This window comes from Rhincodon typus, chromosome 11 (genome assembly GCF_021869965.1).
Source record: "Rhincodon typus isolate 14 chromosome 11, sRhiTyp1.1, whole genome shotgun sequence".
NCBI classification, from domain to species: Eukaryota; Metazoa; Chordata; class Chondrichthyes; order Orectolobiformes; family Rhincodontidae; genus Rhincodon; species Rhincodon typus.
Window position 1 is genome coordinate 56,435,123 of NC_063342.1, and position 27,974 is coordinate 56,463,096.

General features: G+C 40.4%; 1 protein-coding gene across 4 annotated transcripts in view; it reads left to right on the plus strand.

The window, feature by feature from the left end:
* Nucleotides 1-27,974, plus strand: part of tiam1b (TIAM Rac1 associated GEF 1b) — a 253,760-nt gene that overhangs the window by 28,042 nt on the left and 197,744 nt on the right. For all 4 annotated transcript variants that reach the window (XM_048602862.1, XM_048602859.1, XM_048602863.1 and 1 more), the window contains exon 2: nucleotides 6,358-6,451. The gene's annotated coding sequence lies outside the window, so the exon portion shown is untranslated. The remainder of the gene's footprint in view (nucleotides 1-6,357; nucleotides 6,452-27,974) is intronic.

The window sequence follows — 27,974 nt, forward strand, 5'->3', positions numbered from 1 at the left end:
AGTTGAAGTGGCAGGCAACTGAAAGCTCACGGTCGTTTTTGCAGATGGAATGTAGGTGTCCCACAAAGCAGTCACCCAGCCTGTATTTTGTCTCCTCAATTTACAGTAGAACACATTGTGAATAGTGAATCAGTAGATTATATTGAGTCAAGTACAGGTAAATCACCGCTTCACAGGTAAGTCGCCTATGTCTGGGGCCTTGGATGGTGAGGTGGAAGGAGGCAGACTGGCAGGTATCTCACATCAAATGTTGCATATGATTACTATGGTATCTTGAGAGAACAGTAGTTATGCATGATGATAATATGCGATGGAAAGGGATCGGTATATAACGCAGGGCAAGAGTTATAGCTGGGGAAAGGCAATTATGAGGCGATGAGGCAAGATTTAGGATGCATAGGATGGAGAAGGAAACTGCAGGGGCTGGGCACAATTGAAATGTGGAGCTTGTTCAAGGAACAGCTACTGCTTGTCCTTGAGAAGTATGTACCTATCAGGCAGGGAGGAAGTGTTCGAGCGAGGGAACCGTGGTTTACTAAAGAAGTTGAATCTCTTGTCAAGAGGAAGAAGGAGGCTTATGTAAAGATGAGGCGTGAAGGCTCAGTTAGGGCGCTTGAGAGTTACAAGTTAGCCAGGAAGGACCTAAAGAGAGAGCTAAGAAGAGCCAGGAGGGGACATGAGAAGTCTTTAGCAGGTAGGATCAAGGAAAACCCTAAAGCTTTCTATAGGTATGTCAGGAATAAAAGAATGACTAGAGTAAGATTGGGGCCAGTCAAGGACGGTAGTGGGAAGTTGTGCGTAGAGTCCGAAGAGATAGGAGAGGTGCTAAATGAATATTTTTCATCAGTATTCACACAGGAAAAAGACAATGTAGTCGAGGAGAATACTGAGATACAGTCTATTAGACTAGACGGGATTGAGGTTCATAAGGAGGAGGTGTTAGCAATTCTGGAAAGTGTGAAAATAGATAAGTCCCCTGGGCCGGATGGGATTTATCCTAGGATTCTCTGGGAAGCTAGAGAGGAGATTGCAGAGCCTTTGGCTTTGATCTTTATGTCGTCATTGTCTTCAGGAATAGTGCCAGAAGACTGGAGACTAGCAAATGTTGTCCCCTTGTTCAAGAAGGGGAGTAGAGACAACCCTGGTAATTATAGACCAGTGAGCCTTACTTCGGTTGTGGGTAAAGGGTTGGAAAGGATTATAAGAGATAGGATTTATAATCATCTAGAAAGGAATAATTTGATTAGGGATAGTCAACACGGTTTTGTGAAGGGTAGGTCGTGCCTCACAAACCTTATTGAGTTCTTTGAGAAGGTGACCAAACAGGTGGATGAGGGTAAAGTGGTTGATGTGGTGTATTTGGATTTCAGTAAAGCGTTTGATAAGGTTCCCCACGGTAGGCTATTGCAGAAAATACAGAGGCATGGGATTGAGGGTGATTTAGCGGTTTGGATCAGAAATTGGCTAACTGTAAGAAGACAGAGGGTGGTGGTTGATGGGAAATGTTCATCCTGGAATTCAGTTACTAGTGGTGTACCGCAAGGATCTGTTTTGGGGCCACTGCTGTTTGTCATTTTTATAAATGACCTGGATGAGAGCGTAGAAGGATGGGTTAGTAAATTTGCGGATGACACCAAAGTCGGTGGAGTTGTGGATAGTGCAGGTTACAGAGGGACATAGATAAGCTGCAGAGCTGGGCTGAGAGGTGGCAAATGGAGTTTAATGCGGAAAAGTATGAGGTGATTCACTTTGGAAGGAATAACAGGAATACAGAGTACTGGGCTAATGGTAAGATTCTTGGTAGTGTGGATGAGCAGAAAGATCTCGGTGTCCATGTGCATAGATCACTGAAAGCTGCCACCCAGGTTGATAGTGTTGTTAAGAAGGCGTACAGTATGTTAGGTTTTATTGGTAGAGGGATTGAGTTTCAGAGCCATGAGGTCATGCTGCAACTGTACAAAACTCTGGTGCGGCCGCACTTGGAGCATTGCATACAGTTCTGGTCACCGTATTAAAGGAAGGATGTGGAAGCATCGGAAAGGGTGCAGAGGAGATTTACCAGGATGTTGCCTGGTATGGAGGGAAGGTCTTATGAGGAAAGGCTGAGGGTCTTGAGGCTGTTTTTGTTCGAGAGAAGAAGGTTAAGAGGTGACTTGATAGAGACATACAAGATGATCAGAGGATTAGATAGGGTGGACAGTGGGAGCCTTTTTCCTCGGATGGTGATGGCTAGCACGAGGGGACATAGCTTTAAATTGAGGGGTAATAGATATAGGACAGATATCAGAGGTAGGTTCTTTACTCAGAGAGTAGTAAGGGCGTGGAATGCCCTGCCTGCAAAAATCGTAGACTCGCCCACTTTAAGGGCATTTAAATGGTCATTGGATAAACATATGGATGATAATGGAATAGATTAGGTTAGATGGGCTTCAGATTGGTTGGCGCAACATCGAGGGCCGAAGGGCCTGTACTGCGCTGTAACGTTCTATGTTCTATGTTCTATATAATTTCCTAAAAATATGTTTTTAGAGTGTTGGAGCTTTTGTTGGAGACATTTCTTAAAAAAAACTAGTTGGTATCACACCCAGTTTTCAAATATTAATGACACTGTTATAACACCGAGGTGACATAATGGCTCAGTAGTTATCACTGCTGCCTCATGGCACCAGGGACCCTGGTTCGATTCCATCCTCTGGTGACTGTGTGGAGTTTGTACATTCTCCCCATGTTTGCGTGCGTTTCCTCCAGGTGCTCGGGTTTCCTCCACGTCTAAAGATGTGCAGGTTAGGTGGATTGGCCATGCTAAATTTAGAGTCACTGGGGCAGGGTTAAGGGGGTGGTTCTGGGTGAGATGCTTAATGGGCCGAATGGTCTGCTTCAACACTGCAGGGATTCTATGATTCCAATATTTCTCATGAATTGTCACATTCCTGTCCAAAAGCTTGCTTCCATTTTTACACTTGTCATATTGGATTCCTATTGAAAGAAAAATATTCTAATCCTATTTTGTCAGAATGTAAAGTGAATTAAGTAATCTGCTATAAAACATTTGCACACCAGTAAGTTAAAGTAACACTTTTTCCTGTCTTTGGTCCAAATTTAGCAATGCAGACTACTTGTCTTATGTGTTATGAACATTTAGTTTTATGCAGCCTTTACTTCTGTTTCTTGATCTTTATACTGCATATGTCTGCAGTTGAGTTCTGTTTGTGATGTTCATGATATTAGGTGTAATTTTGCTGTGTATTTATTTATTTGCCTTTCAACAGAAAAAAAAAAAACACTTGAATCTGATGGATGGGTGTAACAATTATTTCTGTGCATATCTTCATAACCATTGTCAATGCCACTCCTTTATCACCCTGCCAAATGATATACATGAATGATGTGGGAGTGCTCTTCTTTCATTGCTTCCAGTGCGAGGAGACAAAAACTATATATGCTTCCCAAGTGAGCAGAAGAAAGAAAGAGAAGGTTGTTTACATCTGATAATAAAGCATGGGATTAATACAATAGTGAGTAGTAATTCTCGTTCAGAAGTTCAAGATATACAATTAGCTTGGGTTGTGAACAGCAAGAGAACAAAATCACTCATGGGATTTGTTTATCGGCCCGCTCACGGTGACTACACTAGTATGTACATCAAGAAATTATAGGATAATAAAAGAAATCTGTGGATGCTGGCGATCTGAAACAAAAACAGAAATTGCTGAAGAAACTCTGGCAGATTCTGTGACAGTTAATGTTTCGAGTCTGGATGATTCTCTTCATCAGAACTGTTAGTAGCTGGGAAAAAGGTGGTATTTATGCTAATAGAAGTGGGTGGGGGCTGGAGAGATGGGAAAGGGAGAGGTAAGTGGATAGGTGGAGATGGAGCTGAGAGAGAGAGAGAGCGATATGAAAAGGGTAGATAAACAAACGAAGTTATGGGTACCACATCAGACCAGAAGAAAAACTGAATAAGCCATAATAAGAGCCTAAGAGTGAGAAAATGGGTGAATAGTGCTTAATGCAACCCATAAAATGTGTTAATGGGTTTAGGAGTAAGTGAGAATGGGTGACTAACAGGACCAGCTGTGGGCTGGGTAAGAATCATGGAAGGATGGAATTAGGCTCTAAAGTTATTGAACTCAGTGTTAAGTCCCAGAAGCTGCAGGGTGCCCAAACGGAAAATGAGATATTCTCTTCAATCTTGTGCTGAGGCTTGCTAGAACACTTCAGCAGACCTGCAACAGAAATGTTGGTGTTGGAACATGCAAGTGTGTTGAAGTGACAGGCAACCTCCTGGAAGCTCAGGATCATTCTTGCAGATAAAACCTAGGCGTTCTGCAAGCAGCCACCCAGCCTGTGTTTCATGTCCTTAATGTAGAGCAGTCCACTTTGTGAACAGTGAATCAGTAGACTAAATTGAATGAAGTACAGATAAATTGCTTCTTCACCTGGAAGGTATATCTGTGGCCTTGGACATTGAGGTGGGAGGAGGTAAATTGGCAGGTATCACACCTGTCAATTGCATAGGAAGTTGCTTTGGTGTGAGGAGATGTTGGGAATGGAGGAGGAGTGTACCAGAATGTCCTGGAAGGAACAGTCCCTGCAGTATGCTGACCAGGGTGAAGAGGGGAATAAATGTTTGGTCATGTCATCTCATTGGAGGTGATGGAAATGGTGGCTTACAGTCCTGTGAATACAGAGGCTGTTGGGGTGGTAATTAAATAAAGAAATAATGGGAGCTTGGGTAAAAGGTACTGCAATAATTGTAGACAGTCTTTTACTTTCAAGTAGTTTGGATTATTCAAATTGGCACAGATGGCGTAGAACATAGAACAGTACAGCACAGGAACGGGCCCTTCTGTCCACGAATCCCTACAGTGTGGAAAACAGGCCCTTAGGCCCAACAAGTCCATACCGACCCTTGAAGCATCCCACCCATCCCCATCCCCATCCCCATCCCCATCCCCATCCCCATCCCCATCCCCCTATAACCCACCTAATCTACACACCCCTGAACACTACTATTACAATTTAGCATTGCCAATCCACCTAACCTGCACATCTTTGGACTGTGGGAGGAAACCGGAACACCTGGAGGAAACCCACACAGACACGGGGAGAACGTGCCAACTCCACACAGACAGTTACCCGAGTGTGGAATTGAACCCGGGTCCCTGGTGCTGTGAGGCAGCAGTGCTAACCACTGAGCCACCGTGCCGCCCATAACATTTTAGAATCATAGAATCCTTACAGTGTTGAAACAGGCCATTTGGCCCAACAGGTCCACACTGCCCCTCTGAAGAGCATCCCACCCAGACCCATTCTCCTAACCCCACAGTTCCTATGTCTAACTCACCTAGCCTAAACATCCCTGGGCACTATGGGCAATTTAGCATGGCCAATCCATCTAATCTGCACGTCTTTGGACTGTGGGAGGAAACCGGAGCACCCGGAGGAAACCCATGCAGAAACAAGGGAGAATATGCAAACTCCACACAGACTGTCGCCAGAGACTGGAATCGAACCCGGGTCCCTGGTGCTGTGAGGCAGCAGAGCTAACCACTCCTGCCTCATCACATATCTTTTAGTGCCTTGGGAGAGACACGTCAGTGTCTTCCAGCCTTAAATGTATTCAATGATGTTGTATCTACAACTCTCTAGAGAACTCCAAAGATTCACAGTCCATTGAAGTAAATACTCTTGGATGTAAATGTTTGGCTCCTTGTCCTCACCTGTCCCCAGGTCCAAGACACATGACGAGCGAAAATAATCTCTATGCATCCACCTTATCAAGCCCTTCAGAACGCCATATGTTTCTGTGAGATCTCCTTCATTCTTCTACCCTTTAGAGAATGTTGACCCAATTTACTCAGCCATTATAGGGCAACTCTGATTCAATCTGGGGAACCTTTGGTGTACTGCCTGCAATGTTAATATGTTCCTATTTAAATATGGGGGCCAAACTTGCACCAAGTGTCCTATGTATACCTTTACCAAACAATTATAGCATTAATTCCTATGCTCAAAATTCCCCTGCAATCAAGGCTAAAATGTTCCAAATTTTTTGCTGTATCCATATGCTAATAATTTGTGTTCCTTATGAGTGCGCCCAAATTTTTGTGAGGATCAACATTTCAGTTTCACATCTTTCTAAAAGAAAATTAGTTTTTTTTGTTATGACCAAAGTGAAGAATCTCTCACTTCCCACATTATATTCCATCTGCTGTCTTGTTGCCCAGCTTGGATACATTTCCCTTTGTCTAAGACATTATAATAAAGCTGCAGCACTGATCTTTGCGACACAGCATTAATCACAGCTCATCAAATTGAAAATACTTCATATTTTTTCTTTTTATTCACTCACAGAATGAGGGCGTCGCTGGCTAGAGCCCATCACTAATAGCAGTTAAAAGTCCAACCACATTGCTGTGGGTCTGAAGTCACAAATAGGCCAGACCAGGTAAGGATTGCAATTTCTTCTGTAATGGAGGCGGTTGGGTTCTTTTTTTCATGACAATGAAATCAGGGCCATCATTCGACTCATAATTCCAAATTTTTTTACTGAATTCAAATTCCACCATCTGCTGTGGCAGGATTCGAAGCCAGGTACCTAGAACATTACCTGGGTGTCTAGATTAACAGTCAAGCGATAATAACTCTAGACTGTTGCGTCCCCTTAAATGCTTACTGTCTGTTTGCAATCCATCAACCAGTCCTTTATCCATGCAATTCTATAATTCCAAATTCCTTGACTCTTAACATTCCTGTTAATTTTTTGTGTGGCACTTTCTTTAATGCCTTTTACAAATTTAAGTAAACTACGTCTACTGGCTCCTCTTTATCTATGCTACTAATTAAGTCAACGTCAAGCTGGATTTTCTTTGCATAAAATTATGCTTAATTTTTCTACGGTTCTATTAGAACAAGTAAAGCACAAAACTAGGCCATTTGGCCTATCTTGTCTACACTGGTTGAATTAACTAGTTGCCCCTTCTAATTCGACTTTTCAGTATCTGGTATATATTCTTACAAATTACAGTGCTTCTGGTGCAGAATTAGATTACTTTTAAATGGGTTGAGGGTTTCTGGCTCGATCGCCAAAATGGGCAGCAAATTTCAGACACCCACCATCCTCTACAATAAAAAGATTTTTTTTTTCATTTTCCCTCTAATACTTTTACCAATTATCTTAAATCTGTGTGATTGACCTTTCCACTAAGGGAAACAGAACTATCCAAGCCTCTCATTATTTTGGACACCTTGAGTAAGTTAACCTTCAGCCTCAGTTCTGAGGCCAATAACGTTGGTCTATCTGGTCTATCTTCATAGCTGCAATTTTCAGTTTCTCTCCGCATTCTTGTAAATCTCATATCTTCTCTCTCTCGAACAATGTGTCCTTCCTGTGATGTAGTGTTCAGAGCTGTACACAACTCCAGCTGTGGCCTAACCAGTGCCTTTTATAGTTTCAGCATTACATCCCTGCTCTTGTATTCAATACCTCTACCATTGAAGGAGAAAATCCCATATGCCTTCTGTAATATCTTATTAACTGATGCTGCCACCATAAGGGACATGCACCATGAGGTCTTTGACTTCCCCTACACCTTTGGTACCCTCTTGTTTGTTGTGTGGTTCTTGCTTTGTTTGCCCTCCCAAATGCATAACCTTAGACTTGTCAGAATTGAGTTCCACTTGTCAGGGACCCATCCACTCTACCAAACCATTGATATCATCATGCAGTTGATTGCCATTGTCTTCACTATCAACTACCCAGACAATATTTGTGTTGTATGCAAATTTCCCAATTTTGCCTCCCATAGACACACACCATTTGTATCATGTCCTACATCACATAATGGGGTACAAAGCAGAGCAGAACAGAAAAGCAAACAAAAATACATCCCTTTGCGATGCACGTAATGCATTTTACGTTCACTTTGAACAGCAGGTCAGTGAAACGGTGTCACCTGTCCTGAACGCTTCGGATATACCTGTTCCCTTAGGTACCACTACAGACGTCAGATCAGCCTTTTTGAGAGTGAACCCATAGAAAGCATCTGGCCCAGATGGACTACCCACCTGTGCACTCAGATTCTGCATCTACCAGCTGGCGGGAATATTTGCTGACATCTTTAACCTCACTTTAATACAATCTGGCGTCCCCATCTGCTTCAAGAAGACCACCGTCATCCTAGTACCAAAAAAAAAATGCAGTTTGCCCCAATGACCACAGTTTGGTGCAATCCCATTGGATACTTTGAACCCCCCCATTGGCCAAAGCCGCAGAATGCTTTGGAAGATCTGGGGCAAGGGAGGATAAGAACACCCCTGGAAGCCAGAGAGAGCAAGAACTGCACATGCTGGAGCCAGAGGTAACACAGTGTGGAGCTGGAGGAACACAGGCAGGCCAGGCAGCATCAGAGGAACAGGAAAGTTGATGTTTTGGCTCAGTACCCTTCTTCAGAAAAATAAGCTATAATCTGGTTGTATGACCTTCTCCTATACCTGTTCCTTATGTTCCTGTGTTGCTGTATAGTTTTGAAAGGACTTCTTGCAGCTTGAGGGCAGTGGTGAGCTCAGGAGGTAGTGAGGCTCAGAACCAAAGAAGTGCCGTGTATGTCCTGAAACAATCACTCTGTTGCTGTCTCTACAGATCTTGCCAGACCTACTGAGTATACAGTGGCAAATTGGTCAAAGTTGCACTGGGCAGTGGAATAAAGGGAGAAAGAATAGAGGTATTGGCTGTGGCTTTCAATCAAATAAAGTGTGGGAATGATATCTGAATGCCCGTGCTGTGGGTAGTCTAATCTTTATGGATCTTGGACATCCTGGAAGTCTTATAGTTAGTTTTTGAAATCCAGAAGGCTCCAGGAGCACGTGTTTTCTTGGAGTGTTTCCATTAATTTGATGTTCACAAATATACAGACAACTGTTATGAATTGCATTTTGGCTTAGTTCACCATTTTGTTCCAGCTATTGGGCTGAACTTGTTGCGTGCACTCAAAGTTCAGAATGGGAATGCAGCATGTACATCGCTAACCTTGTTTTCATCTACTCCTATTGTAAAGTTTTGAAATGTGACTAAAGCCGTTGCACATGTACAAATTTTATATAAATGTTATATAAACTGGTTATATAAATGTACAGTGCATTGAATTATAAAGTGGGTTTCGTAGCTGAGGAACTGGATATGCCATTGAAACAGTTCTACAGTCGTAAGTGGAGAATTTACGCTGGTTTGAGGTTGCTAAAAAAATAAACATATTTGGTCATGACTGTTATTTTTAAGAGGTATTCTGATTACTACAAACTAATTCAGCTTATTTTTATTCAGTTTCTTCATTGAAGAGAAACCTGCACTTGAGAGAGAGAGAGAGAGAAAGAGAGCTTGAAATGTGTACAGGATCGAAATTGCACTGGAATGTAATAGCTATGTTAGTTGTGTGTTATACAGGCAGTTAAGTGTTTGAGGCAGTGTCACCTGTTTTGCCGATGGAAATACTAAACATTGATCTGTTGCCAATTTAATAAAAGGAGGTATGTTGGGGAAGTTGCATGATCATAGGAAAATAACTATAGAGTCATAGAGTAATACAGCGTGGAAACAGGCCCTTCAGCCCAAACTGGTCCATGCTGACCATGGTGCCTACTCAGCTAGTTCCAAGTGCCTACATTTGGTCCCTATCCCTCTAAACCCTTCTCATCCATGTACGTATACAAATTTTTAAAAAAAATGTTGCTATTGTACCTGCCTCAACCACTTTCTCTGGCAGCCCGTTCCGTATACGCACTACGCTCTGCATGAAGAAGTTGCCCCTCAGGTCCTCCTTAAATCTATACCCTCTGACCTTAAACCTATGACCTCTAGTTTTCAATTTCCCATCCCTGGGGAAAAAGCCCTCATGATTTTATACACCTCAGTAAGGTCACCCCTCATTCTCCTACGTTCCAAGGAACAGGCCGACCTCTCTCTTTCACTCAGGCCTACTAGTCCTGGTAACATCCTCGTAAATCTTCTTTGCACACTTTCCAGTTTAATTATGTCTTTCTTATAACAGGGTGACCAAAACTGTACACAATACCCCAAGTGCAGCATCACTAATGACTTTTACAACTTTAATGTAATGTCCCAACTCCTGTACTCCATGCCTTGACTGATGAAGCAGCATGCCAAATGCTGCCTTCACCACCCTGTCCACCTGTGATGGTGCTTTCAATGAACTATGTACTTATACTCCTGGGTCTCTCTGTTCCGCAACACTGCTCAGGACCTTACCATTTACTGTATAAGTCCTACCTTGATTTGACTTTCCAAAGTGCAACACCTCACACTTATCTGCATTGAATTGCATTTGCCAATCCTTAGCCCACTTTCCCATCTGATCAAGATCCCTCTGTAATTTTTGATAACTTTTTTTGCTATCAATAATACCTCCTAATTTTGTATCATCCACAGACTTACCAATCATGCCTTGTACATTCTCATCCAGATCATTTATGTAAACAACAAATAACAAAGGCCCCAGCACCGATCCCTGTGACACACTACTAGTCTCAGGCCTCTAGTCCGAGAAACAACTTTTGACCATCACCCTCTGCTTCCTACCATCGAGCTAATTATGAATCCAATTATCTGCTTTCTCTGGATCCCATGCGACCTAACTTTCGCGATTAGCCTGTTGTGTGGAACCTTGTCCAAGGCCTTAGTAAAGTCCATATAGACAACATCCACTGCCCTACCCTCATCCATCTTATGAAGGTGCATTCCGATATGCACAACTCTTGTTAATGGGATTGATGGGAGAAAGAGCATTGTGCTTATGTCAATTGTTGAAAATCCATGACTGGCTGAGATATTAGAGAGTGGTTATTCAGCAAATGATTCTGGGATTCTAAACATGCAAACTGTTTCATTTCATGATCAACTTAGTGCTGTCTGCAATGCAGAGTAAAACAATAAAAGTGTGAAACTTGGCAGCTGCAATCAAGCTGAAGAGGATTTGAAATATGAACCCAGAATAACACCAGCAAGGATTCACATGGTATAATGTGAAATCTCCTTAAGTGCCACGCAAATAGCTGAGATGAGGCGAATGAGAATTTTTACAAAATTAATATAAATAAATACCTTTGAGCTTATAAAATTAGAACTTTACTTGACTTAGCTGGTTAATTTTTGGGGAAATCCTACATAGTTTTTGAAACATTTTTTGAACAAGTAAACTGGAATTGGCTGATAGTTGGTAGGTTGAAGAATGGAACTTAGTCTGCAGTAGCGTGTAGGGTAACATTTTTTATTGTTTCAAAGATCTGAATTGCTGCTGCAACTGCAGCAGGAAGTGATTCAGTGTGGGGAAAAAATGCTACGGACGTGGAAAGATCTATTTTGGGATCAAGATTTCCTGGTTGGGGGAAGAATAGCCGGAGAGGAAATTACAAAAGAATATTCTTTGCTACCCAAGTTATTCATGATATTGAAGCAAGGAACTGATTTTGATGGAATCTGATAAAAGTCAGGGTGATTTATATGAATCTCTAATGACTTCTGTATATAGCATGAATGAGGATTAACTGATTCTATGTACTCACTAACCGATGGATGAAATTTCATTTCCTGCTTATATCTAGAATAGAACGATTTAATGTTTAGGCTTAATGATTTTTGATTTCAATAACTTGCAAATTCTTTATGAGCACCAAATTGCTCAATTTTACCTAACTGTCTAATTCCGGTGAGAAGAATATGCACAGCAGATCTTATTACATTCACAAGGAAATAAATCTATTGTAATCAAACACAGTTTAATGATAGAATAGACCAGATGAATTGCTAATCTATAGCTGTATAACTTAAACAAGGATAAGAACAGATTTCTAAATTATGTAACAGACACTTTACTCAGTTTAGAACTCCCCCACATACAAAGAAACATAAATATTATGAGTTTGGCGGAGGAGAGGGAGCAGAGGAGAAATAGAGGAACACAGTTTTGTATCACCAATCAACAATTACAAAGTACTTTGGTTGGTTCCACAATCTTTTTTTCTTTTCTTAGGTGATACCTTGATGTTATCTGCTCAATAATGATCAGCCTTAAGCTCACTAGTTTCCTGGTTGGACCCGAGAGCCCCTCTTTCCTGTGGATTTTACTATTCTTTTCAGCTACTCTACTTTTTCCCTGGTCATTCAACAGAGTTTTTAAAGCAAAAGGAACACAAGATATTAAAGCTGCAAGCTTCAACAGCTTCTCTCGTCTTGTCTTGTGTTTTCACTCTCCCGCGATGCTGATCTGCTGAAACTGTAACAAATGGTGACAAGTGAAAAGCCAATTAAAAGAGCAAGCCACTTTTGCACTGAATGCACGCACAGGTGATGATGCTTTGTCTGGGGCATTGCCTTACCACAAGAAACATTGATGTGGAGCTGCTGGTTTGGATTGGTGTGGACAAAATCAAAACCAAGTGGACTTCACCCGACAAAGGAGCAGCGCTCCAAAAGCTTGTGATTTCAAATAAACCTGTTGGACTATAACCTGGTGTCATGTGACAAAAGTAACACTGTCACACCTGCATTGGTTAGCTCCATTTGCTTTGCAAGTCAGAAGTAACTTCTCCCCGATGGCAGCTGCCCTTCAACCACCCCAACTTTGTTTAGAAGCTAAGCCCGTTTTCCATTATCTATCAGTCGTCCAAAAAATAAAAAAGTGTTGTCTCTTGCAAGTTTTGTTAAGGTGAAAATTAAAATCAATGGTTTGGATATGGCATATTTAGTTGATGTTTTGTACAGGTTTTCAATACTTAGCAGTTTTTATTCAAGCTTTTTATGTTGGGTTGAGAAAAGAAATTTAATACCTTTTTGTAGCATTCCGTCAGTAAGCATGATGCTTGGACCAGAGGATCTCACATTCAATTTTCTATCTGTTGAGTTAGATTATTGCATCTGGAAGATAGCAGTGGGTGTGCTACAGTGCTGCAGGTTAGAGATGGCAGAATTAGTCAGTTTTCCTGCTCTTGATCCTGCCTGGAAATGCCTCCTGGGAATTTGCAAGAGAGAACATGTTTGAAGTCTGAGGTAATGCTGTTCTTTTAGTCTTTAATCAATTTGACCTACGTTTGTGTCTGGGCCCACCTACAGAGTGGCTACTTGAACAAGGTACGGGAAAGTATCTGGTATCCTGATTGGGAATCAATGTGTCAGTGGGATGAAAAGAGAAACATGGTAGAAAAAAGGTTAGAAAACGAGATAAGTTGAAGAGAAAATGTCTATTGCATAATTTCTTTATGGTACCTGTATTTTCCTTTGAATTTCAAATTTTTGAGCAAAGTACAATTTTTGCAAATTTTGTCTTGACTAGTTACCACTTTTTAACTTCTGTTAGTTTTGCACAGTAGAAATGCTGATGGCACAAACCAATGAATTTGAGCATTTATTTTTAAAAGGTTTTAAAACACAGTTCAGAAATTGAATAGAGTAGGAAGGAGGAAAGCCATAGAGTAGTACAAAGAGGAAAACAAAACTGAATTTTAAAGAAGTGTCACGACCACAGCAGGCGTGACCTCAGAATTGACTGGGAGGTAACACGTTTACATAAGATAGTTTGTAGCCACCTTTTTTGTTCTCAGTTGTATCAACTTACGAGCAACCAGCAGTACAGCATTGTGCTTTGGACAAGATCGTAAGTATGTAAAAGTAAAATCTCCGTACTCCCAGAGAACCATCAGACTTCATTCTCATTAAAGATAGATAACTGGTGGTGATTTTAACCTGAGGGTCACCAAACCTCAATGGAGGGGCAAGATTAAGAAAGTGGGACCTTCGTGGTAGCCTCAGCTCGTGCAGGAATTGAACTTGCATTGTTAGCATCATTCTGCATTGTAAAGTTAAAATGGCAGTTATCCCAAGACTGATGAAGTAGGCTCTCATATAAGTTATTAGGTGAGGCTACGCCTTGGTCATTGATCCATCTCAAAATAATTAACGTTTGATTGTCTCAGCCATTATCTTGGGTGAGATAGGAAGAGCTTTCACACCTCCAGGGAAACCATTGATCAGGAATTTACGTTTACTTTTGGAATTGTTTGTTGAATTTTGAACATAAGAACTAGGAGCAGGAGAAGGCCGTCTGGCCCTTCGAGCCTGCTCCGCCATTCAATAAGATCATGGCTGATCTTTTCGTGGACTCAGATCCACTTACCCGCGTTCTCACTGTAACCCTTAATTCCTTTATTGTTCAAAAAAAATCTACCTTTTCTTTAAAAATGTTTACCGAATTAGCGTCAACTACTTCACTGGGCAAGGAATTCCATAGATTAACAACCCTTCTCAATTCAGTCCTAAATCTGCTCCCTCTAATCTTGAGGCTATACCCTCTTGTCCTAGCTTCACCTGCCAGTGGAAACATCCTCTCTACTTCAATCTTATCTATTCCCTTCATAATTTTACATGTTTCTATAAGATCCCCCCTCAATCTTCTGAATTCCAATGAATATAATCCCAGTCTACTCAGTCTCTCCTCATAAGCCAACCCCCTCAACTCCGGTTGAAAGGTCATGTGATTTCTTGAAATGATTACAGTCTGGTTCTAATATCAGCTGAAATCACAGGGTAGTCGTGTAACTCCTGGGAGCTATTGTGTAAGATTTCTTGTGACTGTTTTAAAGATAAATTCTGTTAAGAAATCTAATCTATAATATCACCATGCATTCACACAAGAAAAAACTGACTATGTTTGACAGTTTCTTTTCATATGTGTACAAGAAGTAACACAAATGTATTAATTTCTAATGCTAAGTGTTCTGTGCTATTGTTTGCATCAATGTCAAAAAAAGTAACAAAATTTGATAATTGCATGTTATTGAAAGCTGAATGTTATACACGAACAGTGAGATTTAAGGATTGAATTTGTACAAATGGTTTTTTTTAAAAGAGAGAGGTGAAATCATTTGAAATGATTTTGCATTTGTTGCAAAGTTGGGTCGAGTACTTGTGGATTGGAAAACATGTAGTTAGAATTTGCTGTTTGTAAAATGCTTTGGGGGAAGCATTGCATGGACCCTTTAAAAGATGATGTGCTTTTTCTGTGCGTAGAGATTTAAAACGGATGTCAAAGCAGCAACTTGAAAGTTTACAAGTACACAGAGAGCGCCCAAATTGAAACATTTGTATCAAAAGGCTATACAGTTAGCAGGCCTAGTTCTAGTTTTACCAAGACAACAAGTTTTTGAATTTAGCCAATCAATTTGAACCAGGCACTTAGATACCAAAAACCAATTACGTTTAAATCTGATGGTTTTGATAACATAGGACCAATCATATTGAAGGAACTATTGATATGTCATCAAAGATATAAAAGAAGGGGCAGTTGAACAAAACCCCAGAGCTAGCTGCCATCTGCCAGAGCAAACGGCTCTCAGCTCTCAAGGGAGAATCGCTGGCTGTTACAGCTTCCTCTATGTCTTAGAGAAAGCACCATCTAAATATCATTATCTCTAGTTAAACCCAATGGTACAACTAGTTAATGTTCCTGACAGAGAAATTGACAGATAAGGTATTCCTGACAGAAGAATTGATGGAGAAGGCACAGAACATTCTGGAAGACATAACCTGGTTGTAATTTTGAGAGATTAAATTCTATTATTTTTTATTTTATATAAGTGGAACTTATATTTATTGGAACAGCATACCATTGGAATCTTGTTTTATTTGGGACTAGTTAGTAGTTAGAAGGTATTTATTCAGTTTGTTAATAGTTTAGTTAATTTGTTCACTGTTAGAGTTAGATAAATAAATTGTTACTTGTTGATTTTAAAGTGCGTGTCAGAGATTTATTTTATTTTATTTAACCGCTAGATGTTGCTGAAAAGCAGGGTACACCACTTTGCACACTCTTTTTACAGATTATATGGCGAAGTGCTCCTGTTTGAGTGTCTTGGTTTTAGTTCTCGTGGGGGTTTGGCGGGAGGGGGTGAAAGTGGTCATCCTCCGCTTTATAATAGATTGGAGGCTCGTCCAGGATTTGGACAGATCTGAACAGATTTGGGGTACGAAAAGTCCCAGCAGATTTAAACAGACTTGAGGGCTAGTGTCCTAGATCTTTTTAAAAAAAAGTTAAGTGAGCCAAGGAAAATCTGTTAAATTTCAGTTGCTTGTTGTTGGTTAAATCAGAAGTAGGGAAATGGCTTTTACCTTTGCTGAAGAGCCTCTGGGGATCGAAGATGCTTCCCAAATTTGCCAAGAAAGCTTAGAAAGACAGAAAATGGTGACATTTTTGCAATTAGCAGGCAGACTAAAATTGGGTTTAACTGGAGATAATGAAAACGCTGAAATTGTAACAGAGTTGGTCAAGTATTTAGGTTCATCAGAGAAACAGTCAAGTGAAATGGAGTTGGAAAAAATTAAATTGCAAATGAGACACCTGGAGTTAGAAGGGAAAAAAGGTTACTGGCTGAACAAAAAGGAACGGAACTGAAGCAGTTTGAATTATGGTTATGAGCAGAGGAAAGAGAAAAGGAAAGAATTATGCTGACAGAACAAAAAGAAAAGGAAAGAATCGCTCTGGCAGAAGAAAAAAAAAAGTTTGAATTTGAGAAGTTGGCAATTAGACAGGAAAGTAAATTTAAAAGGATGGAGATGAGGTAGAAGGTAGATTTAGTGAGGAGGATAGTGATGATGAGCAAATTCATCGTAGCTAAAGGCCTGGTAGGGCAAGACAAAAAATGCCAAACATTACCGAAATTCGATGAATAAGATGTAGAAGCCTTTTTCATTTCCTTTGCGAAATTGGCTAAACAGGTGAATTGGCCAGTGACTGTGTGGGTAATGTTAATTCAGACCAGGTTGTTAGGTAGAGCTAGTGAGATGTTTGCAGCACTGTCAGAGGAGGTGTCAGGAGAAAATGAAGAAGTAAAACAGGCCTATAAATTGGTACCGGAAGCATATAGACAACGATTCAGAAATGTGAAAAAGGAACCAGGTCAGACGTATTAGTTTGAAAGAATTAAACAGAGCAACTTGGATAGATGGATGAGAATATTAAAGATAGAAAAGACATATGAGGATTCTAGAGAGATTATTTTGCTGGAGGAGTTTTAAAAAGTTCCCTTTGAGAAGTGATAAGAACTCTTGTTGAGGAACAGAAAGTTAAACCAGCGAAAACAGCTGCAGGGATGGTGGATGAATATGCATTAGGACATAAATCAAAATCTGTCTTCCCACAGTAATCTCATTCTGTTAGGAGTAGAAATTGGGAAAGAAGGAGATCCTTTAATGAAAAACAAAAAGTAAATCACACTGGGAGCAGTTCACCATATGTGAAGAGGGTGGAAAAGAGGAAAGAACTCTGGCATTTTCAGTGCAATAAGATGGGAAATGCACAGTCACAGTGCTGGTGGTTTAAGAGAGGCACTGGGGAAAAAGGATGTGGTGAAAGAGGCTAAACCAGTGGGCTTATTTAAGGTCATGAAGGAAATCACAAGAGAAGTCGAGGAGCTGCTGGAGAGTACACAACCTGGTTGTGGGCTGGATACTAAGTTAACGCCTGATCTTTTCAAAGTCTTCACCTCTGGATAAGATTTACTCAGGTAGAACAGGGGAGTAGGTAAAGAAGATAAAATATTGAGAGATACGGGAACTAGTTAGTCTCTAATAGTAAGAGATTAAAATATTTGCACTCCTTCTGAAATATTGCCCGAGAAAGTGGTAATCTGTGGAATAAATGGAGAGAGAATTAGTGTTCCCCTGTATAAGATAAGGCTAGAAAGCCCAATCAAGACTGGGGAATTGACTGTGGGAGTGATCGAAAAATTGGCTATTCCAGGAATACAGTTTATTCTTGGGAACAATATAGCTGGATCACAGGTGGGAATGATGACCATTGTAGTGGAAAAGTCAAAAGAAAACCAGGGAACTGTGGAGTTAAAAGAAAAATGCCCTGGAATTTTTCCGGACTGTGTGGTGGCAAGATCCCACAGACTCAGTTAAAACAAGAAGAGAAAACAAAAGAGAAAGATCAAGGAGTTGAGGTCCAGTCAGCTGACACTCTGTTTGATGAGATGATAAAGAAAAAAACCTAAGAAGTTTGAGGATCAGGCAGAGGTATTTAGTTCTGAAAGAGTAATGGATCTGCAACAAAAAGATGAGATGATAAAGGATTTATATCATAAAGCTTAATTGAAAGAGGAATGAGAATGTATTCCAGAAGGCTATTACCTTAAGGATAAAATCTGAAGGTGGAAATGGAGACCATGACGGGGTAGTGCAGATGAGAAATGGGCGGAGGCTCACCAGATTGTCTTGCCGGTAGCATACAGGCAGGAAATATTGCGGGTAGCACACAAATTAGCTGTAGGAGGTCATTTAGGAATGAGGAAGACTCAGGCTAAGATCCAGAAGCATTCCTATTGGCCTGGATTACATAAAGATGTTGAATTTTGCCATACCTGTCATACATGTCAGATGGCAGAAAAACCACAGGCAGTGATAAAACCAGTGCCTTTGATGCCAATTCCCGCATTTGAAGAACCTTTTACGTGGGTTGTATTTGATTGCATAGGTCTCCTCCCTAAAACCAAAATTGGGAACCAGAATTTGCTAACCATAATGGATGTGTCTACCAGATTTCCGGAGGCAATTCCTTTACAGAATGCTCAGACAAAAAAGTTTGTGGAGGAGTTGCTTGCTTTCTTTACTCGTTATGGACTGTCCAGGGAGATTCAGTCAGACCAATTTAATTGCCAAACTATTTATTTAAGGAGGTCATGTATAGTTTAGGCATCAAACACTTTAAATCAAGTGCATACTATCCTGAATCTCAGGGAACATTGGAAAGGTGGCATCAGACCCTAAAGACAATGTCAAGGGCTTATTGCCAGGATTACCCAAATGATTGGGATAAAGGTATCCTATTTATACTATTTGCTATTGGAGATGCTCCAAATGAATCGACTCAGTTTACACCATTCGAATTGATATTCGGACACGAAGTCAGAGGGCCTTTAAAATTAATTAAGGAAAAGTTGATCGGTCCAAAGTCAGAGATCTCACAGTTGGATAATGCATCTGATGTGAGAGAAAGATTAAACTGAGTAAGTGAATTAGCTAGACAACATTTGAAGGTGGCACAGCACCTAATGAAGCAAGAAGCACATAAGAAATATAAAAATCATGTTTGCCCATGGGAATAACCTATTGATGCTGTTACCATTGGTAGGAGATCCCTTTAAAGCAAGGTTTAGTGGTCCTGATCAATTTGAGAAGAAGTTAAGTCAGGTGAATTATCTGGTAACGATGCCAGATAGAGAAAAAAATTATTGGGTATGTCATGTGAACATGCTTAAACATTACATTGAGAGGGAAAGGGAACTGGAGAAGGAGGTATTAGTTACTGCCACTCAGAATGAAGAATCAAATCCAAATGATGTGGATTTTGATGTACTTCAGAATGAATTGAATACTGAGCAAGTCCTTAAGCAACAGGATATGGTATTGAGCTAGGAACACAACTGAATTGAAAGACTTGTTACAGTGCGATGAGGACCTATGTAGAAATAGAATGGGGAGGACTAATGCCATAGTTCATGAGGTTGATGTCGGGAATGCTCCTCCGATAAAACAACACCCTACAGGCTCAATCCTCTCAAAGCAGTGCAGGTTTAGAAGTAAGTGGAAACAATGCTCCAAGAAGACATCATAGAGATGAGTCAAAGTGAGTGGAGTTCGCCAATCGTGTTGGTTCCCAAACATGGTACTCAATGATTCTGCGTAGATTATCGGAAAGTCAATGCCGTGACCAAATCTGACTCGTACCCAATTCCAAGTCTAGAGGACTGCGTGGAAAAAGTAGGGCAAGCCACTTGCATCACAAAATGGGACTTAACTCGCAGTTACCGGAAAGTACCTTTGCCGGAGAAACCAAAAGAATTCTCTGCTTTTGTAACCCCAAATGGGCTATATCAATTTCAAGTAATACCCTTTAGAACGAAGAACACACTTTTCAAAGGCTTATAAACAGAGTTCTTGCAGGATTGACGAATTGTGCCATCTACATAGATGTCTTAGTGATCTTTAGCCTTTCGTGGAAAGATCATGTGGAGCATTTGGCAGAGCTATGGAAGGCAAAGTTAGTCATAAACTTGGTAAAAACAGAACTTGCAAAGGTAGAAATGAGGTTTCTTAGGGCACAGCATCAGAAACGGATAAATGACACCGAGGAACATGAGGATGAAGCCCATTGAGGAACTTTCAAGACCATCCTCAGAGAAGGAAGTGCTACGATACTTAGGATTGAGTGGATTCTACATGAAATTTGTACCAAACTTTAGTAGCGTAGTGACACTGTTGAAGGATTTGTTTAAAAAAAAATGAAATTCTGGTGGACAGAGCAATGCGAGGAGGTATTTGAAAATTTAAAAACAGTGATAACCACTGCACCAGTTTTAGCCATGCGAAATTTTTAAAAACCCTTCAAAGTTGCCATCGGCCCAAGTGATATAGGTGTTGGAGCTCTGTTGTTATAGGAGGATGATTGTGGAATTGAAAGGCCAATTGGTTATGTTGCAAACAATGCATCAGAGACAATTGTGTATACCAACCACAATCCTTTGACATTTCTGGAAAGATTTCAAGAAACCAGATTATTTCTTTGGAGTCTCATTTATGTAGAATCAGTATGAAATGTGTAACTCTACATTAATGAGCAATGGATCTAGTAATACGATGGAGTTAATGTTTTAAAAGGGAAAAAGAAATGAAGTCATCTTTTCATAAAGATCGTTCATTTTTCTCTTCAGCAGGAAGGTGTTGCGAATTTGGGTAGAGTACTTGTGGATTGGGAGGCAGGAAGTTAGAATTTTGTGTTTGTAAAATGCTAGGGGGGAAAGCATTGTGTGGTCCCTTTAAAAGATCATGTGTTTTTTCTGTGCTTAGAGATTTAAATCGGATGTCTGTGAGAGGGAGCTTGCAAATTTGCAAGTCCACATTCAGCATCCAAATTGAAACATATGTTTCAAAAGGCTGTACAGTTAGCAGGCCAAGTAGCAGTTTTTACCAAGACAACAAGTTTTGAATTTAGCCAATCAATTTGAACCAGGCACTTAGATGCCAAAAACCAATTAATTTTAAATTTGATGGTTTTGACGGCATAGGTCCAAATGTGTTGTAAGAAATTTTGGTATGTCATCAAGGGTATAAAAGAAGGGAGCAGTTGGACAAAACCCCAGAGCTAACTGCCATCTGCCAGAGTTAACAGCCCTCACCTCTCAAGAGAGAATCACTGGCTGTCACAGCCTCCCCTCTGTCTTAATGAAAGCACCATCTAAATAACAAAGGTACCCACGACAGAACTAGTTAATATTCCTGACAAAAGATTCGACAGAGAGGCGTAGAATATTCCACAAGATATAACCTGATGGTAATTTCGAGAGACTGAATTCTATTTTTTTTTATTTTATAAGTGAGACTTGTATTTATTAGTATAGCATACCATTAGAATCTTGCTTTATTTGGGAATAGTTCGTAGTTAGAAGGGATTTATTCGGTTTGTTAATAGTTCAGTTAATTTCACTGTTAGAGTCAGATAAATAAACTGTTACTTGTTGATTGTAAAGTGAGTGTCAGGGATTTATTTTAGTTTACCACGAGTAGTTGCTGAAAAGCAGATAACACCATTTTACACACTCGTTCTACGGATGAGTTGCTCTTTGAGTGTTAAGGTTTTAGATCTCGGTGGTGGTTTTGGTGGTGATGGTGGTGGTAGAGGGGTGCGGTCAACTTCCGCTTTATAATACAATCGACGAGCACTGTCAAGAACAGCTGACCAAAAATAAAATAATTTACTGTGGGCTTTTGTATCTATACTCTATTTTGAACTGTTCTCATATAATTGAGATTCTTATAAATAGCTTTTGTATTGCTGTCTTTGAACAACTAATATTATTGCTTTAAAAGGATCTTTGGTGAATTATGACAATGCATATTGTATATGATACATGCTGATGGCTACTGTGCATTGTGGTAGAGAGATGAATGCAGATGAATGTGGTTTCAATCATGTGGCCTGCTCTGTTCTGGATATTACCAAGCTTCTTGAGTTTTCTTGAGTGTTACACCCATCCAGGCAAGTGGGGAGTTTTCTATCACACTCCTAACTTGTGCCTTGTACGTAGTGGATAGGCTTTAGGGAGTCACGAGTTGAGTTAATTGCTGCAGGATTCCTAGCCTCTGACCTGCCCTTGTAGCCACTGTATTTAAATGGTCAGTCCAATTGAGTTTCTGGTTAATGGCAACCCCCAAGATGTTCACATCAGGGGATTCAGCAATGGCAATGCCTTTGAATATCAAAGGGCGATGGTTAGATTATCTCTTGTAGGAGATGGTCATTTTCTAGCACTTCTGCGGCACAATATTACTTGCCAAGGGTCAGCCCAAGCCTGGATAATGTCAAAGTCTTGCTGCAGTTGGCCAAGGACTGCTTCGGTATCTGAGGAGACGCAAATGGTGCTAAATGTTGTGTAATCATCAGGAATCACTACTCTGATCACATGATGGGGGGAAGGTTATTGATAAAGTTGCTGAAGATGTTTGGGCCAAGGACACTAACCCTGAGGAATCAATGCACAGATTCTTAAAGCTGAGATGACTGACCTCCAACAACCATAAGCATCTTGCTTTGTGCTAGTTATGACTCCAACCAGAGAAGAATTTTCTCCTTGATTCCCATTTACTCTAGTTTTGCTCGGTCTGCTCGATGCCACTTTTGTCCATGGCAGTCATTGTTACCTCCTGTCGGGAATTTAATGTTTTTATCCATGTTTGAACTAAGGCGGTACTCAGTGGCCTTGATGGAACACAAACTGAGTGTTAGTGAGCTGGTTATTACAAAGCAAGTGCTTGATCGGACTGTTGATGACCACTTCTAACACTTTACTGATGCTTGTGTGTAGACTGATGGTGCAACAATTGATCACATTGGATTTGTCCAGCATTTTGTGTGCAAGACATACCTGTGCAGTTTGCCGTGCTGTCCAGTTGATGCCAGTGTTGTAGCTATACTGAAACAGCCTGACTCGGTGTGGCAAATTCTAGAGTAGAAGTCTTCTGTACAATGCTGTCAGGGTTCATTGCCTTTAAAGTATCCAGTTCCTATTAGCAGTTTCTTGTAATCACGTGAAGAGTATTGAATTGGTTGAAAACTGGCATCTGTGATACAGGAGACCTCCAGAGAAGCCAAGATGGATCTCAACTCAGCGCTTCTCTTTGCAATTTGTTCCAAATACTTTAGCCTTTTTCTTTGTACTGATATATTGGGCTCCTTCACTGTTGAAGATGGAAATATTTGTGGGATGCCTCTTGTGAGTTGTTTGCATGTCCCAGAACCATTTATGACTGCATGCAGCTTTGATCCGTTGGTTTGTAGAACCACTTAGCTTTATCAATTTGGCTTGTTTATGCTGTTTGGCTTGCAAGTGTAAGCAGTTCCTAGGTTGTGAAAGAATTCCATTCTTGAATCTGTTCACAAGTTGATTTGTATGCAAGCTAGAACACAACACAGGACAGTATATAAGAAAGGTTATCATTTCGGATCTCTTTAAAATTAAGATTAATGCACCCCTGTACGGGATCATGTTCTGAAGTACAAATGTTCGTATGCCAAATTGAGGACTGCCTGTAGTCCTGTATTACAGCTTCACCAGGTTGACACCTTACTTTTAGGAATGTTTGGTGCTGCTTCTGGCATGCACTGCAGCACTTGCCATTAGATCAAGGCTAATCCCTGCTTTGAAGGTGATGGTAGAGCGGTTGCGGGGCGGGGGCTGGTTTTCAAGCCATAAGGTTGGAGTACATGTCTGCTACTGCTGATGGCTTCCAGCACCTCAAGAATGCCCAGTTTTGAATTGCTAGATCTGTTTTAAATCAATTTGAAGTTTATTTAGCATGATGGTAGTGTCAGACAACACAATGTAAATTTAATGTGAAGGTGGTTCTTCACAAGGATGGTGCAGTAGTTGTTTCTATATATGCTGTCATGGACAGTGCATCTGCTCTCGGCACTTTGGTGTAGAGTAAGTTGGGTATGATTTTCCCTCTTGGTGGTTCTTTCATCACCTACTGGATGCCTGGTCTAGCAGGTGCTAGTCCTTTCGGACTTGACCAGCTCGGTCAGCTGTGGTGCTGCCGAGCCACTCTCGATAATAGACATTGAAGACATCCAATAACAGTCCATTCTATCCCTATGTGCTTCTCAGTGCTTCTTCCAAGTGGTGTTTAGAACGGAAGAGGAGCTGATTCATCAGCTATGGGGCTGTTTGTTGTAATCAGGAGGTTTCCTTGTCTAAATTTGACTTGATGCTATGAAAGCACATTGACTCTAGATTGTATATGTTAAGGCCTCTCAGGCCATGTCCCTGCTGACTCTATACCACTGTGCTACTACCTCTGCTCAGACGAAGATTGTGTTTTATGGGACATAGTTTGTAAGGTATGGTAGGAGATGGCATATAAAATGTGACTATGTCAGGTTGTTACTTGACTAATCTGGGGACAGCTCTCCCAGTTTTGGCATAAACTGTCAGATGTTCGTAAGAACGGCTTTGCAGGGTTGGGTGTGCTAACTTTCTGATTGCCGTTTTCAGTGCCTTGTTCAGTTTGAGATGGTCTGTCTGGCTTTGTTTAGATTTTTATGACTTTTTAGCTGTTAGATACAATTGAGTGGCTTGCTTGGCCATTTCAGAGAGCATTTAAAAGTCAACCACATTGTCGTAGGTCTGAAGTTATGGATGTGCCAAACCAAGTAAGGACAGTGGATTCCTTCCCCAAAGGACAGTTGTGGAACAGATGTAATTGACAATGGCTTCATGATAGTCTTTAGCCTTTTAATTCCAGATTTTTAGAAATTCATTTTCCACCATCTGCTGTGGTGGGATTTGAACCTGGACCCCCACAGCATTACCTGGGTCTCTATAGTAATTGTCCAATGACAATTCCATTACACCACCCCCTGCTCTTGATCAAAAAGGCTGAAAAGTAAGGTACTTGAAACTTTTCCTCTTGCACTCATCAGGCAATTTCTAATTCTTACATTGATTTGTAAAAGTTCTCAATGTAAAGACAAAACAACATTTATGTGAGACAAGAGAGTGCTGATTGGTTGGCAAGTGGACTCTGATCAATTGAGGTATTGCAATGGCGAATGCTTAAGTTCGTGTTTACTAAACGTTTACAGCCAAGCTTAGTTTAAATTACAAACAGACAGGTTTGGTCTAATGAAGGTATTACCCTGAGAAATGAACCAGGGAATACTATTGTCTAATCTGTTGAGATAAAGTGAGAGTGAGCTTCTGCAACGGACAGGACCCTGTGCAATAATGAATGTTGTTTCCAATACATTATTGTGTATCACACTGTGATTATGACTGAAGATTTTAAAATGGTTGTCAGCATAATCTGTAGAATCCCCACAATGTGGAAACAGGCCATTTGGCCCAACATGTCCACACTGACTCTCCGAAGAGCAAACCAACTAGACTTGGCCCTCCAACCTATCCTTGTAACTCTGCATTTCCCACGGCTAATCCAGCTAACCTACACAACCTTGGACACTATGGGCAATTTAGTATGGCCAATCCACATAACCTGTACATCTTTGGACTGTGGGAGGAAACTGGAGCACCTGACTGAAACCCTTTGAGATGCAAACCTCACACAGACAGTCACCTGGGTCTGGAATTGAATTCGGGTCTCTGGCACTGAGGCACCAATGCTAACCACTACGCCACCGTGCCACCCTTTGTACATTCTGGACAACATCTATTAAATAATCCTATCACGGAATTGCATCTAATGTGAGGTACTATTTCATGACTTTTGCAAGCAATGGCTGATTGGGTACAGTCAGTTCTCCTCATCTGATTTAGGAATCTGAATAAGATCACTTTAATGATCAGTCATTAATTTTCTGATGCTTCTTTTTCTAGCCAGTTCAAGGATTATTTTGAATTCTTCTTCCCAATCAACTCAAATTTTGCTTAGCACTTTTTTTTCATACAGCAGTAACTGCTTTGTCATTCTGATGTTTAATTTCTGTTGTAGAACTTCCACAAAGTTTCAGTCTATTGGCGTTAGTTACAGCCAAGTCATCTTGTTTTGAAGCACTGCACTATCTTCCTGTTTTTTACCACCATCAGTCTGGAGTGCAACTGCTGCATTCTGCTTTGGCACATGTGGATTAGGTTCTGCCTGCAGGCTTGATTAGAATGGCTTTGATTTGTTTTCGCCTGTTTTTAATTCTTCTTTTTCACTCTGAGGTTTCAATGTCTTCTCAATCTTACAAGTCTGAGATTTTGACTCTTTGGAAGCTGCTTAAGTCAGCCATTGTTCTCTATGGTAGATTTAGAAACAGCCGTATCTTTTTTTTTCCAAACTCATTGATTTTGCTGATACATCCTTATCTTTGACTACATCAGTGAATTTTGTTGACTCCTCTGTTGGCAGTACATGCTCTGCAGCTACATCATTCCATGATAAGGTCAGCATCTTTTAAGGTAATTTTGACACTATATGTTTCAACAAAAGCAGATGAGCTGAACTAAAACACAATTTAAATTCAGTCCACACAATAGAACAAGTAGACAATTTCTCTTAATATATTATAGCAGTACACTTTTATTTAGCAGACTTTGGTGAGAAATGTATATATTTTGCTTACATCAGGAGCTGACAGAACCATGTATCTTATTTCTAAAAATAACAATCGTTGCCCTTTTACCAGATTAAAATAGAGTTACTTCACCCTCATAAAGTCCCATCATATTTCATGCTCCGATATACACCCACTCTAGGTGTGTTGCATCTTATCAGTTTGCCACAAGCTTCCGTCATAGGTTCAGTATTTTCTGGAAAGACCTCACACACTGACAAATGCCACAAGCTCAGCTTTTAATTCTTTTGACAAAAGTAAAATGTCTGTCTCCTTGAACCATACTTATCTCCCATACTCTCTCTTTGCTACAGTGGAATCGTATACCTTCTCACTTTTGCTGTATCCCTTGTATTTGGTGTTCTGTTCATTATTGGATCTCTTGCCTCTCCAGCGTCTGTGCAGGCCAGCAAGCAAATGTTAATGGCCACCAATGAATTTGTGGGATTGCTTGTAACTATTAGCTATGACAGCAACTTCTCTTATTTTAGAAAGTTTACAGTCATCTCAGCTGTTTTGTGCTGTGGTCATATCCCTACCTCTAGGCCAGGAGGTTCAGGTTAAGTCCCACCTGTCCCAGACATGTTATCATATTTCTGAACAAGTTGATTAAAAATATCTAGTCATCTAGATGGGTCTAAGGAATACCGTTTTTAAAATTTTCCACTAATAACACTGCTCTGAGGTATTCACGTTCTTTCTCAAGTTCTATAAATCCCACAAATGTCTAATTCTGCCTTATGCTCAGATTTCTGAACTATTGGGTGTTAACTCAGTACGGAGCTAACTCATATGTGATAATCACAAAGTTGAGTTTATCTGCAGGCTATTCATCTGAAAAGTTTGAATAAACCCTCAATGCTTTTCTACCTAAATACAGTACTTTGTAATTGATTGGCCAGGTTTCACTTGTCCAATGTAAGTGTAGCAATTTTCTCAAATGTTATGAACTGCTCCTCAACTCCTTCACTGAATTCCCCTCAGAATTTAGGCACTAAGCAAGTATTTCTTGCCAAATCAAAACCAAGAGTTAAATCTGGTATATTATTGTCAAATCTCCTTCCCATTCCTTGTTCACATCTCAAAGCTTTTCTCTGTCTGGTTTAAATTTTCTGGTTTTCCTCCTTTTTTTAAAAATTTTATTTGAAGTTTTTGTCTTTTTCTTTTTATTTTGTCTCTGTTTTGCATTCAAATTTCTAAATCTCTTTCATCTGAATTCTGGCTTACATAACCGACATTTTATCTGGATTACCTTTTTCTTCCTTCTGGTTAGGAATTTGAGCCAATGTTAGA